The sequence below is a fragment of the Elephas maximus genome, chromosome 6 (genome assembly GCF_024166365.1).
Source record: "Elephas maximus indicus isolate mEleMax1 chromosome 6, mEleMax1 primary haplotype, whole genome shotgun sequence".
Classification (NCBI taxonomy): Eukaryota; Metazoa; Chordata; class Mammalia; order Proboscidea; family Elephantidae; genus Elephas; species Elephas maximus.
Genome location: NC_064824.1, coordinates 108029731 through 108044759, shown reverse-complemented (window position 1 = coordinate 108044759; position 15029 = coordinate 108029731). Strand labels below are relative to the sequence as shown.

Below are 15029 nucleotides of genomic sequence, written 5' to 3'. Positions count from 1 at the left end.
ATTAGTCAAGGAATTCACTAATGCCAAGATGATACTAATTAGGAAAATTGTGATGAAGATGCCTGCCTTTCTTAGAGTTCAAGAGTCAAATTTTCTTTTGATTTGCCTACCTAGCAGACTATTTAAATAAACTTTTATTACACAAAATATGTCCCTACACCCCTAGACTAATTTTAAATGGTCCCCGATTATTCAAGCAGTGGCTATTGACAGATTCTTGGTGAGATCATATGCTGCTTGCCCAATACCCAGACAATTGCGACAGACCTTATCAGTTCCTATTGGCAATATATTAAGCACACTATTTGTAGCTATTAAGTAATAATTTCATGCTTTTTCAATTCAAGTAAATACTTGCAAGTTCAAAATTAATATAATTAGGTGCCGAATGAATCTGAAGATTAGGAAATAGATTTTCACATGAAATTATTGCTCTATCGATTTAGTTAGATGGGAAAATACCAAATAGGTTATTTTCGCCAAACATAAAATGGTTTTATTTTCTCTGAGTGAACCCTAAAAAAAGGGAACAGTCCCAAGGGTTTGACAATTCCCAGGAGGAACGGAAGGTCTCGTTTAGGGATTTCAGACATGAGTCCCCTGAGTCTAATTTCTGAGGAATGATGCAATGTTTTCACGTAGCTCTGAGACTTGTCTAATAGAATTTGTTCAATATTTGAAAAAAGGGCAATTCCTTTTTCAGAATACTCTGGTTTATTTTACAAAATTCATTCTCCTGTTCAAAAATCTTATGTGATGCTGCCGGCACTCTGGAAGGGTGGGGATGGTGTCATCTGCTCCTTGCCTCTCTCCCACAGTAACTACCCACAGCGGCAAGGCTCTTAAGAGCTTGTGGAATGAATAAATTAAGGTCCTCATAATTACACATTGCAGAGAAAATTAAACAAGGATAATGCATTAGTCTCCTTCAATGCTACAAATATTCACACTCTCAGGTGTACACTCATGTACTCAGAGTATTTCCCGGTCAGTAGTTGACCATTTTTAAAGGTATACATGTTTTTAAAAAGCTAATCTTACAGCATAAAATATTTTAGACTGAGACTGATAGAGGGGAAATATTATACGGATGCTAAAAGCTAAGGAAAGTTTCAAATAATGTCATCGATCTCAGCGAGGCAGAAAATGTCTTCCATTTTTTAAAGGCAAATTACAAATATATGTTTTACTGACATGAGTATAAACTAACGTCAAAAGATAATCTTATATATTAAGGAAAAAAAAAGGCATAATGAGCCTCCCAAATCAGTATACATTCTGATGCTGAATTTTAAAATTAACATTTTTCATGTAAGGCAAAAAGCCTACGATCAATGGATTCAACCGCTTCCATGGCAAGATAAAGGATTAATTTCTTATGATGTCAATGCTGAATAAAACATACACAAAATCAGTTTTTATTTTAGTAACTAACATCCTTGACCTTTAAAAATATCCATTTCTAAAAATTAAAGTATCAATGAAGAAGCCATAATGTTTTACTTGCAAAACAAAAAACAAACAAACAAAAAAACCCAATAATACTGAGTCATTCCTGGGCATTTATCTCTAGCACTCGTTCTACCTGGCAAAGGCAAACTATTGCATTTAATTATTTTAAAAAATGACTTAGGCACAGGGTTCCTTCAGATAAAATCATTACTTGGTATATTTCTCTTAAATTCAAATGATTAAATTTTGATTAGTATAGAGAATTTTGGACTTTTTTTTTGCTGGTACAATAATATAGTCCAAAAATAAGCCAGACATGTTGATATTTGCTAATAACTCAAAACACAGGCAAAAAACTCAATTATTTAGAAATTCTCTAATCAAAACAGCCTTGAAAACAGTGCATAGGTAATCATACATGCTATAAACAATGACCAACATCGGCTTAAGGAGAAAACGCTGACCATGGAGAGACTAATTTAAATAAAAACATTTGGGTTCCTCACTGCTTTTTCCTCATTTAAACATTCAAACAAAACATCTGGTACCTTTTAATTTTCTGAATGAGTAGTTCCCAATCAATGTTTCCTCGGTTAGAGACAAGCTGAAGAATCTACTGAAACAAAAAAGAAAACAAAAATACGTATATAAATTTGTTAACTACATATTGAAAATTGTAACTCACCAGTAAGCAAACGCAGTCTTTACATTCAGATAATAAACCTACGTCTTGAGATCTGTAGTTCAAAAGATGCAGAGCTGGGTTTTTTAGGAAGCTCAATAACGAAATCTAAAGCATTTTACTCTGAAATCACATAAAGCTGATCCTTTGAAAAACCGGACAAAAAATAAAAGAAAATAAAACAAAAAGACCCGAACCATTACCAGCGCATATGCAGGGATACCACCACCCAAGCCTAGCCTTTGAGGACTGCTGCAGAATCCTTCTTCCGGAGCATTATTCTCCACGGGCTGGCTCTCCAGCTCCAGACAGACGCAGTCTGCAAGCCACCAGCTCGTGTCTGTGTGTGTCGGGGAAAGGGAAGCAGCAAATTAGAAAAAGTCCCCGCAGTGGCGAAAAGGAAAATAAGGCGAGTGGGAGAGGGAGAGAGAGCTCACTAGCCTCAGAATTTTCGAGAATGATGACAAGCCACCCAGCTCCGCCATCATTCACTGACAATAGGATGCAGCATTGGCTTACGATTTAGCGGTTTGCCATAGGGGTTTCTGGTATCAAATGCCTGACAGGCATTTTAATTGCCTCCATCCAAGTGTGTCCCCAGGAGTCGAGCCTATAAGCCTATGAATGTCATCATCTGCCTTCCTTTGTGTTAATGCCAGACACACACACACACACACACTCTCTCTCTCTCTCTCCCTCTCTCAAAAAAAAAGCAGTGCTTAAATGGAATGAGTTTTCAGGCCTACAGGATTACAAATGTTAAGTTAGGCTACACAAAACTGGACATGACTAAATGACAGTTTATAGGGATTCACATGATACGCATTCATGACAACAGAGATTTTTTGATGCTTTGTCACCGGCAGGTAATCACAGTATTTTTAAAACTGAGTATTGCACCTTGTTTATTTATATTTCAAAGTAAATAAATGGGTTCCTTTGAGATATGTATATATTTATGGATATTTTCTTATGGAAAATTCAATCTTGTAACTGATAATTACGCACTTGACAATGTTTTCCATACAAAAGGGAAAGCAGCAAAAAACAAAGGGAATCAGGAAACTCGTGTCGATGTGTGGTTTTTGTGGGCAATCTATTCCATTTATATACAAAAGCAAAAATGAGGTGGCAACCAGCTTGAGCACTGGGGCTTTATATTTAGAGTCCCCGAGGACCAAGACAGGGAATTGAATCTCTGGCATAATCAGTATCCTTTTCATGTTAGAAACTGAAATTAACAGTTGACTTTTATCCCTGTTGTACAATGCCCCTTGTGTAGGGAGGTTAAATGTAGAATAATTCCCTACATTTATTTCCTGGAGAAAAAGAACAGGGGAAACTGTTAATAAATAAAATAATTTTTATGGCATTGTTAGCTCCCTGCATCAGTGAATGGAGCGAAATACAATGTGTACCAAAAGGGCCAGCTGTGAAGAAGGTTGCTGGGAGGGAGCATCACCATGGTTACCGGAAGCAGAAAGTAAAGAGAAAAAATAAGGTGAAGAAAGAGAAGAGGAAACCGGACTACCGTGGAGAAAATGTAGAGACGAATGATACGCTTCATTCTTTTCCTTCTTGAAAAAATTGTCTTTGCCAGTTTTTTTTTTTTTTTACCGTCTTTTGACTCCATTAAGATGAATCTGCCTCCTCCATCACCCACCTTTCTTCCCCATTTTTGCTCACTAGCTAATTTTGCTTTCATAAATATTCAGATTATCGTTCTTTTGAATGTGATCGATGTTGCTGCTCCTTGCCTACGTGCATATACCTGGATTTATCAAAGCCACTCATGGGAGTCCATACCTTTTGTTTCGCAGCTGAGACAGCTGAAGTCCAGGGCATTTGACCAAGGTCGCAAAGAGAGCTAGAGATCCTCCAGCAGAGGCAACATCCGGGTGTCCCGACTCAGGATCCCTGTCTTCCTTCTCTCACTAAGTGGTTTTCTCTCCCTGCTTTCTCTATTCTGTTTGTAAGCAAAACAGATTCCAGAAACATCGTTCGTCTTTTATTTTGTAAGCCTTCTTTTAGTTGCTAAAGCAGCGACCTTCCTCTTTAAATCGCGCTGCCATCGTTCTGAGGACTGGCTTTGCTTAATATCTGTGCTGTGTTATATATGAGGTCTGCAGAATCTGGGGTAATTATGTCATTGTTTTTTTCTGTCTCCAGTTTGGCAATCAGATGAATCAAGAATGATTGCCCTTTTGTGAACCTATCTTGTCGAGCCTGAACTTAACGCATCATACACTAGGCACTCCTATCATCCCTGGGATCATTCTTTCTGCAAGCATGAAATCCTACAGTCAGATTGACTCAGCCTCCCAAGGTTCCTGGTAGGTGTGAATAATGTGAGCCTTCCTTGGGTTACCCAAACCAATGAAGCTGGAAAACTGGGAGCCCAGGAGAAAATGAACAACAAAAAAAGTTAATTCATTCAAAAACAGCCACTGGAGGGCGCAATATTTGCTAAAATCTTTCTAAATTAGTAAAAATTGTGGCTAGAATCTTGACCTTGCTACTTTACTGTTATTTCTTTTTGCAGATGTTCTTTCAATATTCAGTTGCTATGACTCACTTCTTTTAAGTTATCTACAGGTAGGCCCATATTGCCCTTTTTGATGTCTAAAATACAGTTGCTGCCACCAACACCATCCTCTGCCCCCATATGTAAGCTATAAGATGAATAAATGACATTTAAAAAACATGATTACTATAGCTAACAATTACAGGATATCTCAGGTCTCAGTGACCCTAAATACTCATTAGGATCCCCCCCCACCTCCCCAAAGTGTTCCTTTAAATATGGTCTCCTTGTTAAATGCCTCTATTTTTCTTCAGTGATTTTGAACACTAATGTAGCTTTTCAAATAAATGTTTTGTTTCTTACCACCTACCCTACTAACACGGAATGATTTGGAAACCCTGGTGATGTAGTAGTTAAGAGCTATGGCTGCTAACCAAAAGGTTGGCAGTTCAAATCTACGTACGAGGCACTCCTTGGAAACCGTATGGGGCAGTTCTACTCTGTCCTATAGGGTCCCTATGAGTTGGAATCCACTCAACAACGGCAATCGGTTTTTTTTTTTTTTTTAAGGAGTTATCTAGGAGCCCCGGTGGTACAGCGCTTAAGCGCTCAGCTGCTAACTGAAAGGTCAGCAGTTTGAATCCACTTTATGAGCGAATGACTAAAAATAACATTAGTGGATGAACTGAAGTGTTTTAACATGAGAAAAGTCCTTGTATTTCATTGATTTTCCCTATCGTATGTATTCAGTCTAGCTTGTGAAAACTGCCTTTTATTTATCTTGTAAAACAGTTTTAGCTATAGAGCCAATATTTACTCACTTCTATCACAGGATATGGAAACCCTGGTGGTGTAGTGGTTAAGTGCGTCAGCAGTTTGAATCTACCAGGCGCTCCTTGGAAACCCGACGGGGCCGTTCTACTCTGTCCTCTCGGGTCGCTAAGAGTCAGAATTGACTCCATGGCAATGGGTTTGGTTTTTGGTTTGATCAAAGGACATAAAATTGTTTAGAATAGGGATTTGTCTCTTTTTTTCAGTCCTTCAAAATACCAAGCATGGGGCTATCAGTCCATAATCCTCAGAAAAAGCTTGTTTGTCAAACATACCTTATATTAGTGCTAAATTATGATAAATTTTAACGTTAGATTATTTAAATAGAATTTTAATAATGACATAAAATTTGAATAATTAACTAATTAATACTGCCTTGTGGCCAAAATGCAGTGAAATGGCTTTTTAAAAAGTCAACTGTAATTGCTATAATTTTCATTTTTTAAATTAATAGTAGAAATGATAATTACGATTTCATCTAGTGCTCTTAAATTTGAGTTACTTTAAATATAATAAGCAGAAGTTTAAGTACTTTGCAAATGATTGTGACATCCAATTTCACTGAATGCTGTCTCTCCTTATTTACCACAGATGACATCTTTTCTTCTGTCAAATTTGGTCCATGCAAAAGTACACTTGTGGTAAAACAGAAGAAAAGGAAAAAAGTGTGAACCATATGAAGTGCTGAAATTCTATCACTTTTTAACTACAATATGGCAATTTGATACGGTTCAACCTAATACCCAAAGAATAAAAGGATGCAGAATTGAGTAGAGTGAGTTGCACAAAATACCCTAGTCTTTAATCAGGGCTAGTCTTCAGATTTCATGACCATTAATTAAATATGATAAATTTAAATTCAGTTTGTGGCATCTTACAGAATATTATAAATTATTAGAAGCATGGTGCCAAAAACAATTGACTTGTTTTGAAGGCCATGAGGCTTGATGGAGCACTGGTGGTGCAGTGGTTAAGAGCTCAGCTGCTAACCAAAAAAAGGCTGGCAGCTCGAATCCACAAGCCACTCCTTAGAAACCCTATCGCCAGGTCTACTCTCCCCTGTAGGGTTGCTATGAGTCCGAATCGACTCCATGGCAACGGGTATCTTTTTTCTGGGAGGGGGGTGGTTCATTAGCAAAGAGCCTTGGTGGTGCTCCACTGCTCACCAAAAGGCCGGTGGTTTGAAACCACCAGTGGCTCCCCGGGAGAAAGATGTGGCAGTTTGCTTCTGTAGAAATTTAGAGCCTTGGAGACCCTATGGGGTTGCTATGGGTTAGAATCATCTTGTCAACAGTGGGTTTGGGTTTGGGGGTTATAGTTTATTAGATAATCTGAAAAATCTCCAAAAAATATTTAAATTTCTTGACAAGTTCAACACTAGGCCTCTAGATCTCAGCTTTAAAACAAATTGACATGGAAAATGATCCAACAGGATATCATCCATGAAAAACACATGCTCTAGAAGATCCCTGAATTATAGGATGAATAATAACTGGTCAGGAGTTAAAAGAAAAGCAACAAGTACCAACAGAATAAATATATGTAAAATCACTCATATGGTTTTCTTTTGTTTTTCATAATAAGCTACAAAAATTATTCATATTACAACATCAACAAAGCTCAGTTACCCATTATAAAAAATAAAATAATACACTGAGAAACTTATATAATGTATTTCCCCTGAAAGTAGAATCCTTAAGTCACTTGATTCCTGCCCTAAATTCTTCTTGTTAATTGAAGAAGCTAGACTACATTCCTTTGCTTACTGTATACCATATCTTTGATTTACTTTTGCTAGATATTCTGTGCCACTGAGCTGGGCTGTTTACTCATTTAAAGTTTTAAAATAAACTGATATTCTTCAGGCTCCAATTCCTGTAATTATTTGCCTTACTTTGTATTTATTTTACCTCTCTCTTAGACTTATAACCCAAAAGAAAATATTTTAAACCAAAATATTCAGTATCTGTACTGAACTTGAATGAAGAATGAATCAGAAATAAATGTTGATAAAGGAAAAGAGAGAATACTGACATATAGGTCATCCACAGGCATCTCTGACATTCTTCACTGTGATTTTGATGAGACTTGGCCTGCAGTGGGAAGGATGAATTTATTCTGAGCAAGTAGGGTGAGTATGAGAGGATAACTGGACCAACTGGACCACTTTCCAACTGCTCTTGAATCAGACTGTAATTCTTCTTAATTGTCATTACCAGAGCTTGGCCTTACAATTCTATTTTAAATCTTAATATGGCAATTTCTCTAAAAATCAGTTATATTCTTATCTAAATGTAAGTACAAATTATGTTTCAAGTTATATTTAGACTATGCACTATTTTGAATTTCGCAAATGTAATGTACTTTTTTTTTCTCTCAGTGTTTTTATATCACTTATAAGGGTGAAGCCAACATGATGAGGTAAATGTACTAGCTAGATACAGACAAGATGGATAAGATTTTCGGATTGTCAGATCTCAAAGCTTGATTGAAACATAGCTCAAAAGCCGTATTTAGATTTTTGTATGCTATTGTCATCTAGGCTGAAGAAATAACTGTACTCAAAGTTCTATTTTGCTCATATACTTTCATCAAAGTCAACTGAGCCAAACTTCTTTCATAAGACTTCTTTGAATAGAAAACAATATCATGTGAACTGCAATTATGAAAAACAATTCATTAGGTGAGGGGGAGAAAGTTCTCAAGATGTTGAAAAGAAAAGCTATAATGGTAGAATAACTGGTACTCTCACATATTGCTGGAGAGAGTGTAAATTAGGACAGCCACCTTGGGAAATTGTTTGGCAATATCTAGTAAAGCTAAACGTATGTGTATCTTGTTATTAGTTGCTGTTGAGTCGATTCCGACTCATGGCCACTACACGTGTGCTGAGTAGGTTTTCAAGGCTGTGATCTTTCAGAAGCAGATCGCCAGGCCTGTCATTCAAGGCACCTCTGGGTGGGTTCGAACTGCCCATCTTTAAGCTAGTAGTCAAGTGCTTAAACATTTGCATCACCCAGGCCTCTGGTCTATTCTTAGCAGAGAATATAGAGTTGAATAAGTGAGATATATGCTCACATGTTTTTAAAGAACTTTCTTGTTTGTTTAATTTATAGTTTTGTGTTGGTTTTTAAGCATCTCGTTTGAATTAACCGATGCCTTTTTTAGAAGTAATAATAGTAAAGTATATGTCTTATATAATAATTAATTACCTGCTTTTTATTATATCATGTTAGATATTATGAAATATCATGGTGAATCTTAAATGTTAGCTTAGAAAACATTGTGTCAATATATTATATAATCCATGTTTTGTTTAAATTAAACATTTATAGTTAAATTTTGGGTATGGAACACTTTCCTTCCAAATAACTCCATTACCTCCTTGAAGTCTTTTCACAGCTATTACCTTCTCAGTGAGGCTTAACCTGATCATATTTAATACTGCAATCTGCAATTCCCACTCCCAATCCACTTTATCCTATTTACACAATGCTTATCACTTTCTAGTATATATGACATAATATGTTGTTAGGTGCCAACTAGTTGGTCCAACTCATAGCAACCCTATGTACAACAGAACAAAACACTGCCCAGTCCTGTGACACCCTCACAATCGTTGCTATGTTTGAGCCCATTGTTGCAGCCACTGTGTCAATCCGTCTCTTTGAGGGTCTTCCTCTTTTTCAATGACCCTCTACTTTACCAGTCTTCCTCCAATCCTAATGCCCCATTTTTCTTCATATAGTCCAGCTTCTTAGATTATTTGCTCAGCATATGGAACAGGTATGGTGAAAGAAAACAACCCTGACACACACCTTTCCTGACTTTAAACTATGTAGTATCCCCTTAATCTGTTTGAACAACTGCCTCTTGATCTATGTACATGTTCCTCATGAGCACAATTAAGTGTTCTGAAATTCCTGTTCTTCCCAATGTTATCCATAATTTGTTATGATTCACACAGGCAAATGCCTTTGTCTAGTCAATCACTGGTTTCTGGGTAGTAAATAAAACACAAGGAAATATCTTTCTGGTATTCTCTGCTTTCAGCCAGAATCCATCTGATGTCAGCGATGATAGCCCTGGTTCCCCATCCTCTTCTGAATCCAGCTTGAATTTCTGGCAATTCCCTGTTGATATACTGCTGCAGCTGCTTTTGAAGGATCTTCAGCAAAATTTTACTCCTGTGTGACAGTAATGGTATTGTTCGAAAATTTCTGCATTCAGTTGGATCACCTTTCTTGGGAATAAGCATAAATATGGATCTCTTCCAGTTGATTGGCCTGGTAGCTGTCTTCCAGATTTCTTGGCATCATGCTTGGTAAAGTAGAGGGTCAGCAAAAAAGAGGAAGACCCTCAAAGAGATGCATAGACACAGTGGCTGCAACAATGGGCTCAAGAATAACAATGATTGTGAGGATGACACAGGACTGGGTAGTGTTTTGTTCTGTTGTTTATAGGGTCGCCATGAATTGGAACTGACATGATGGGACCTAACAACAACAACTACTTCACCAAGCATGATGTTCTTCTCCAGAGACTGGTCCCTCCTGATAACATGGCCAAAGTACATGAGATGAAGTCTCACCATCTTCACTTCTAAGGAGCATTCTGGATGTAATTCTTCCAAGACAGATTTGTTCATTCTTTTGCCAATCCATGGTATATTCAATATTCTTTGCCAACACCATAATTCAAAGGCATCAGTTCATTTTCAGTTTTCCTTATTCATTGTCTAGCTTTCACATGCATATGAGGTGATTGAAAATACTAAGGCTTGGGTCAGGTGCACCTTAGTCCTCAAGGTAACATCTTTGCTTTTGAACACTTTAAAGAGGTCTTTTGCAGTATATTTGCCCAATGCAATATGTCTTTTGATTTCTTGACTGCTTCTTCCATATGCATTGATTGTGGATTCAAGTAAAATGAAATCCTTGACAACTTCAATATTTACTCCATTTATCATGATGTTGCTTATTGGTCCAGTTGTGAGAATTTTTGTTTTCTTTATGTTGAGGTATAATCCATACTACATAATATACTATATGTGTGTTTTTTATTATATGACTCTCCCCATTAACTTGTAAACTATATGAGAGAACCATCTGCCTATAAATTCAGATATATGCCAAGTACCTAGAACTGGGCCTGGTACATCATTGGTGCAAAATAAGTATTTGTTGAATATATTAAAACTCATACAAAAGAATGAATTTCCCCACACACCCAAAATCTGAATTCTGAGCTCAAATAGCTGAATACTTTCAGTTCATAAATCATAAAATGCAACACATGGTATATCATTTAGTTTGGGTTTTGATTTAAATATACAAGTTTAGGTTTTTCATCTTTGGCATGTTATAGGCATTTTTTGAGCACCTCTCTCTCTTTAGATTTTTTTCAAACAAAATTCTTCTCAAAATTTTTCTGCTTAAGAATTTTTAATTATAATTTACATATCAATCTTTCCAGTCACCTAAGAGGTGACAAAAACTGCTTTCTTTCACTACTGAAGATACAATCAATCTATTAAAAAAAAAAAAAACCTGTTGCTTGCTAAGTTGATTTCAACCCATAGCAGCCCTATAGCGACCCTATAGGACAGAGTAGAACAGCCCTATGTGTTTTCCAAGAAGCACCTGGTGAATTCGAACTGCTGACCTCTTGGTTAGCAGCTATAGCTCTTAACCACAATGCCACCACGGTTTCCAGTCAATCTATAGGCAAAACATATTTACAAAAAGAAAGGGTCAAGCAGGGAAGTAAAATTATGAGAATTAGTATTGAGGATTTCTCACCCAATAAAATTTTCATAAAACAGTCAAATCACCAGAACCATCCTTAAATCCTTAGGAGTCATGAATTTCTTGGCTGAACTTTCTGGAAGCAGGAGATGAAGCTTCATTTTATGGAATGTATCCCCAAGTCGAGCCATTGCAATTTAATGGAAGACTAATAATGGCACAAAATCAAATGTTACATCGTATGCTGCTAGATTTAAATTCCTGATTTCTTTTTGAAAACTATTGAAAAGAATGATTTTGTTTATTGATTTTCAAGCTTTGAAGATTCAATTGTCTCAGTATTCTAAACCTTTGTCATTCCTTCAATCATCAGCAATTTCATAGATTTGAGAGCTAACAGTACTTTGAGAGGTCAGGTAGGGCTATTTCATTCTAATTAGGTAGTCTTCAACCTCAACATTATTAGATTGCTCTTAAAACGTTTAAATTCTGCAAGCTCACACATAGAATTTTCTTTCAATGTGTATTTCCAGTACAAATCATAAAACCTCTATCGTGATGGTTTAATGAGTACAATATTGTATGTGGAATGATTTATTTTGTAAAGCACTGAAGCTTATATTCCAGAAATTAAAAAAATCCGTACATATTCTCTGTTTCTTACGGCAGAATGGGTCCTCGAGTGATGAACACCAAGAATTACATATAGAGTTCTTTAATCCCTATTTTTCCTTTTTCTTTAGTCCCTGTGCCAGGGTTACATCAAGACAAGAGGAGGGAATTAATTGTTATGTGAGTGTTTATTTATAAATAGTTTAAATAAAAAATGTTTATCAGAACTACAACACACTTTGAATAATTAGAATACTTTCAATCTAAATTGCATTAAATTTCTAACTCTTCTCATTAATTAAACCACAGAATAGAGATAACAAGTATCTGTCTAACTATGCAAATCCCCTTTGTGAGAAGAAGGGTTAAGCGATGAAAAGTGGGAGCACTTTTTCTATTTCTATTAAACTTTTGTGTTCCCCCTACAATCAGATTTCTAAGCTACGAACGACTTTAGATAAAATTTATATTGTCTTTTAAATTAAAATGAAATATTTTACATAATCAATGACTATATATGAATTTGTTTTACTCCTTCTCAGCAGTACTATCAACTTGGCTAGAAAGAGTTCATGTGGGAAAAATTCTGTATGGTAATATTTGAAGTTACATTATATATACTATTATTTCCCATAATTTTGTGGCCTTTTTCCTTTTGCTTCATAGCAAACATGTATTGAAGAAATACATGCTTTATTTAATATTCTAGAAACAAGAGCTCAGAAGATTTTTCTAGGCATTGTTCACTTACTGTGACTTTTATCTAAATGATTTGCAGAATTACGCTCTTTGCAAAAGTAGCCATTGTAAATAAATATCTGGGGCAATGGATTAGTCTCTGAGAGAAATTTCCACATCTCCTAGAACACTAACTCCCTGGCTTTTTAAATTTTTCCCCTTAACCTGTCAAACTGCTGTTTTTTGTTTTGTTTTGTCTTCCTTACACTTAAATTCTCCTTGCTTTTCCTTCACCTTCCAACTCTTCCTTCTCCTTTTTACCTCAAAGCCATGGGGAGCATAGTCAAGGAAATAGGAAAAATAGTCAAGGAACCATTTAGAAAAACTTTCATCTGTGTAGGTCTTTAGTTTCACGTTAGTTGAGGGTAGACTCCATGTGTTTTACATCATTTTATCTCTCTAGAATATCTGGTAGACCCTTTTGCTTTGGTGCACAATAAATAACATTAATTTGTTTCATGAATGTTGGCTTAGAATAAAAATGGAGTGGGAAGGGAGAGAAAATATGCGGTTATTGTGGTCAGGGTACATGGTATGGCAATCTATTTATTCTGAACCCAGTAGAACGAAAGAAATGAATAGGGAATAGAATGCCCAGCTTACAAATACCTTCTGCTGAAATGCTTGTGAGCACGTAGCTACCACATCCAAAAGATAGAAAGTGCTCAAACATAGGCTTTTCTGGATGGCTATAAGTCAGTTTTTTGTTTTTTTTTTTAATAATTTCCTATTTCCCTTGACTGGGAATATCTCTATTTGGAGCTACTCAATCAAATGTAGCCAATCCAATGTTTGATTGGCTGGTTGAGAAGGGGAAGCAAACCCTGTGAAAAGAAATGCACAAAGGGAAACCTGGAGAAATAAGCAGTCATAATATTCAGTTAAAGGCTAAGTGCAGTGAAAGAGAAACCTGTTTTAACAACAGGGAAAACTAAAAAAAAAAAAAAAAAGACACAGTAAAGATGATAAAACGCATAGAAAACACCACCTGAAGAAAAGAAGAAAATACAAGCTGACGGCATGTGTTAGGAGAGTTGAGACTTGCTATTTGGTAAAAAAGCAAGAATATGAGAGATGTGTAGAGAGAAGAGTTGGGAGCTCAAGAGCTTTACAGAGTTTCATTTATAAACCAGAGAGCCCGTCTGACAGGTGAGGCGGGCTGAGGCACTTGAAAGATCTTTTTCAGTGGCTGGCATTCCTGACTGCCCAGCTGGGTCTGAACAAGAGTAGTTTTAAACACAGACATTGTTTAAAGAAATCTTAAGTTTCACGTGCCCTCCAATACAGCCTTATAAATAACAGCATCAGTGTTCGCCAACCACCTGCAATCAGCATTACTCCAAGAATTTGCTAGACATAGCAAGTCCTTAACAGGGAATATTTTAATTTGGATAGCTGGCCCTCTACTCAGGACTTCTGTGTATTGATGACATGCAAATCCGTTCAGTTCAGTCTCATTAATAGTATAAATCAAGTACGTCCTATCATGAGGATTATCTTGGAAAGAGAGAATGTCACCCTCAATATGTCTGTGGCCTGGAGGTGCACTGTTAGTCTCTGAGTGAGACCGAGTGAAAAACAGACAAAAAGTATTCCACTGCCATTGACTAGCTGGTTGCATTCTTCTTTAAGTAAAATGCTTAGCTACTTAACAATGAAACAAACCTGTGAGAGCCAGAATCTGATGGGACTGCGTGGTTTTTCTGGGTCTTGCAAGTTTTCCACCTTTGACAGGTTGCAGTCTTACCACTTTTCTACTGCTCTTTTTAGTGGAAAATATTTGAGTTTTCCTTCTCTGACAGTTTTCCATCTTATGGTGGTTGCAGCTTTAGCGAGTTTTACTGTATCTTTTTATAAGTTAGAATAATTTTCTTTTCATAAATCTGTGCCACCAGACAAGAGATTCAAAGACAGCATTTGATAAAGAGACCCTGATACTACAAATAGGCAAGTAATTGGAGAAAACAGTCTTAACTTGTGACCTTTCTATTAAGAGTAAATACTTCACTGAAAAGCTATGTCCTCTATATGCAAGGCACATCTTTTACTGCTGAAGATGGATTTGTGACATCTCATCACATTTTCTTGGTAACTTCTAGGTAGTAAACAAAGAGCTTCCCGAGAGAGGAAGATGACAAAATTTTATGACAAACGTGAGAAAAAGAAAACTGTGGGTCAGGATTCACTCCTAAGATAGATATTTTTAAGAATTTATAAATCATGGCTGAAAATAGGTGGTGAAAGGACACCTAGAGACAACTCATTCTACATTGTAATTTAAAGGCATTTTCCACTGAGTTTGTGATTCATACCAATACAAGTCATCAAGCCAGCTCAAAACACAGTAAATGAGAAATAGGTATTTGTAGTGGCAGGAGATCAGAGCAACTGAGGTATGCAGAGCCAGAGGCATGGACTAGTCAAAGCGGGTAGATGGAGCCCT

At 36.5% G+C, this 15029-nt stretch overlaps 1 protein-coding gene across 43 annotated transcripts in view; it reads right to left on the bottom strand.

Moving 5' to 3' along the window:
* The window catches only part of MAP2 (microtubule associated protein 2), a 288976-nt gene that overhangs the window by 133867 nt on the left and 140080 nt on the right, over positions 1-15029 (bottom strand). For 35 of the 43 annotated variants that reach the window (XM_049888022.1, XM_049888038.1, XM_049888039.1 and 32 more), the window contains one exon: positions 2001-2068. The gene's annotated coding sequence lies outside the window, so the exon portion shown is untranslated. Of the gene's footprint in view, positions 1-2000; positions 2069-2179; positions 2199-2337; positions 2620-2653; positions 2897-15029 lie in introns of those variants that run through there. The other 8 variants (XM_049888025.1, XM_049888033.1, XM_049888023.1 and 5 more) reach the window with 6 other exon arrangements.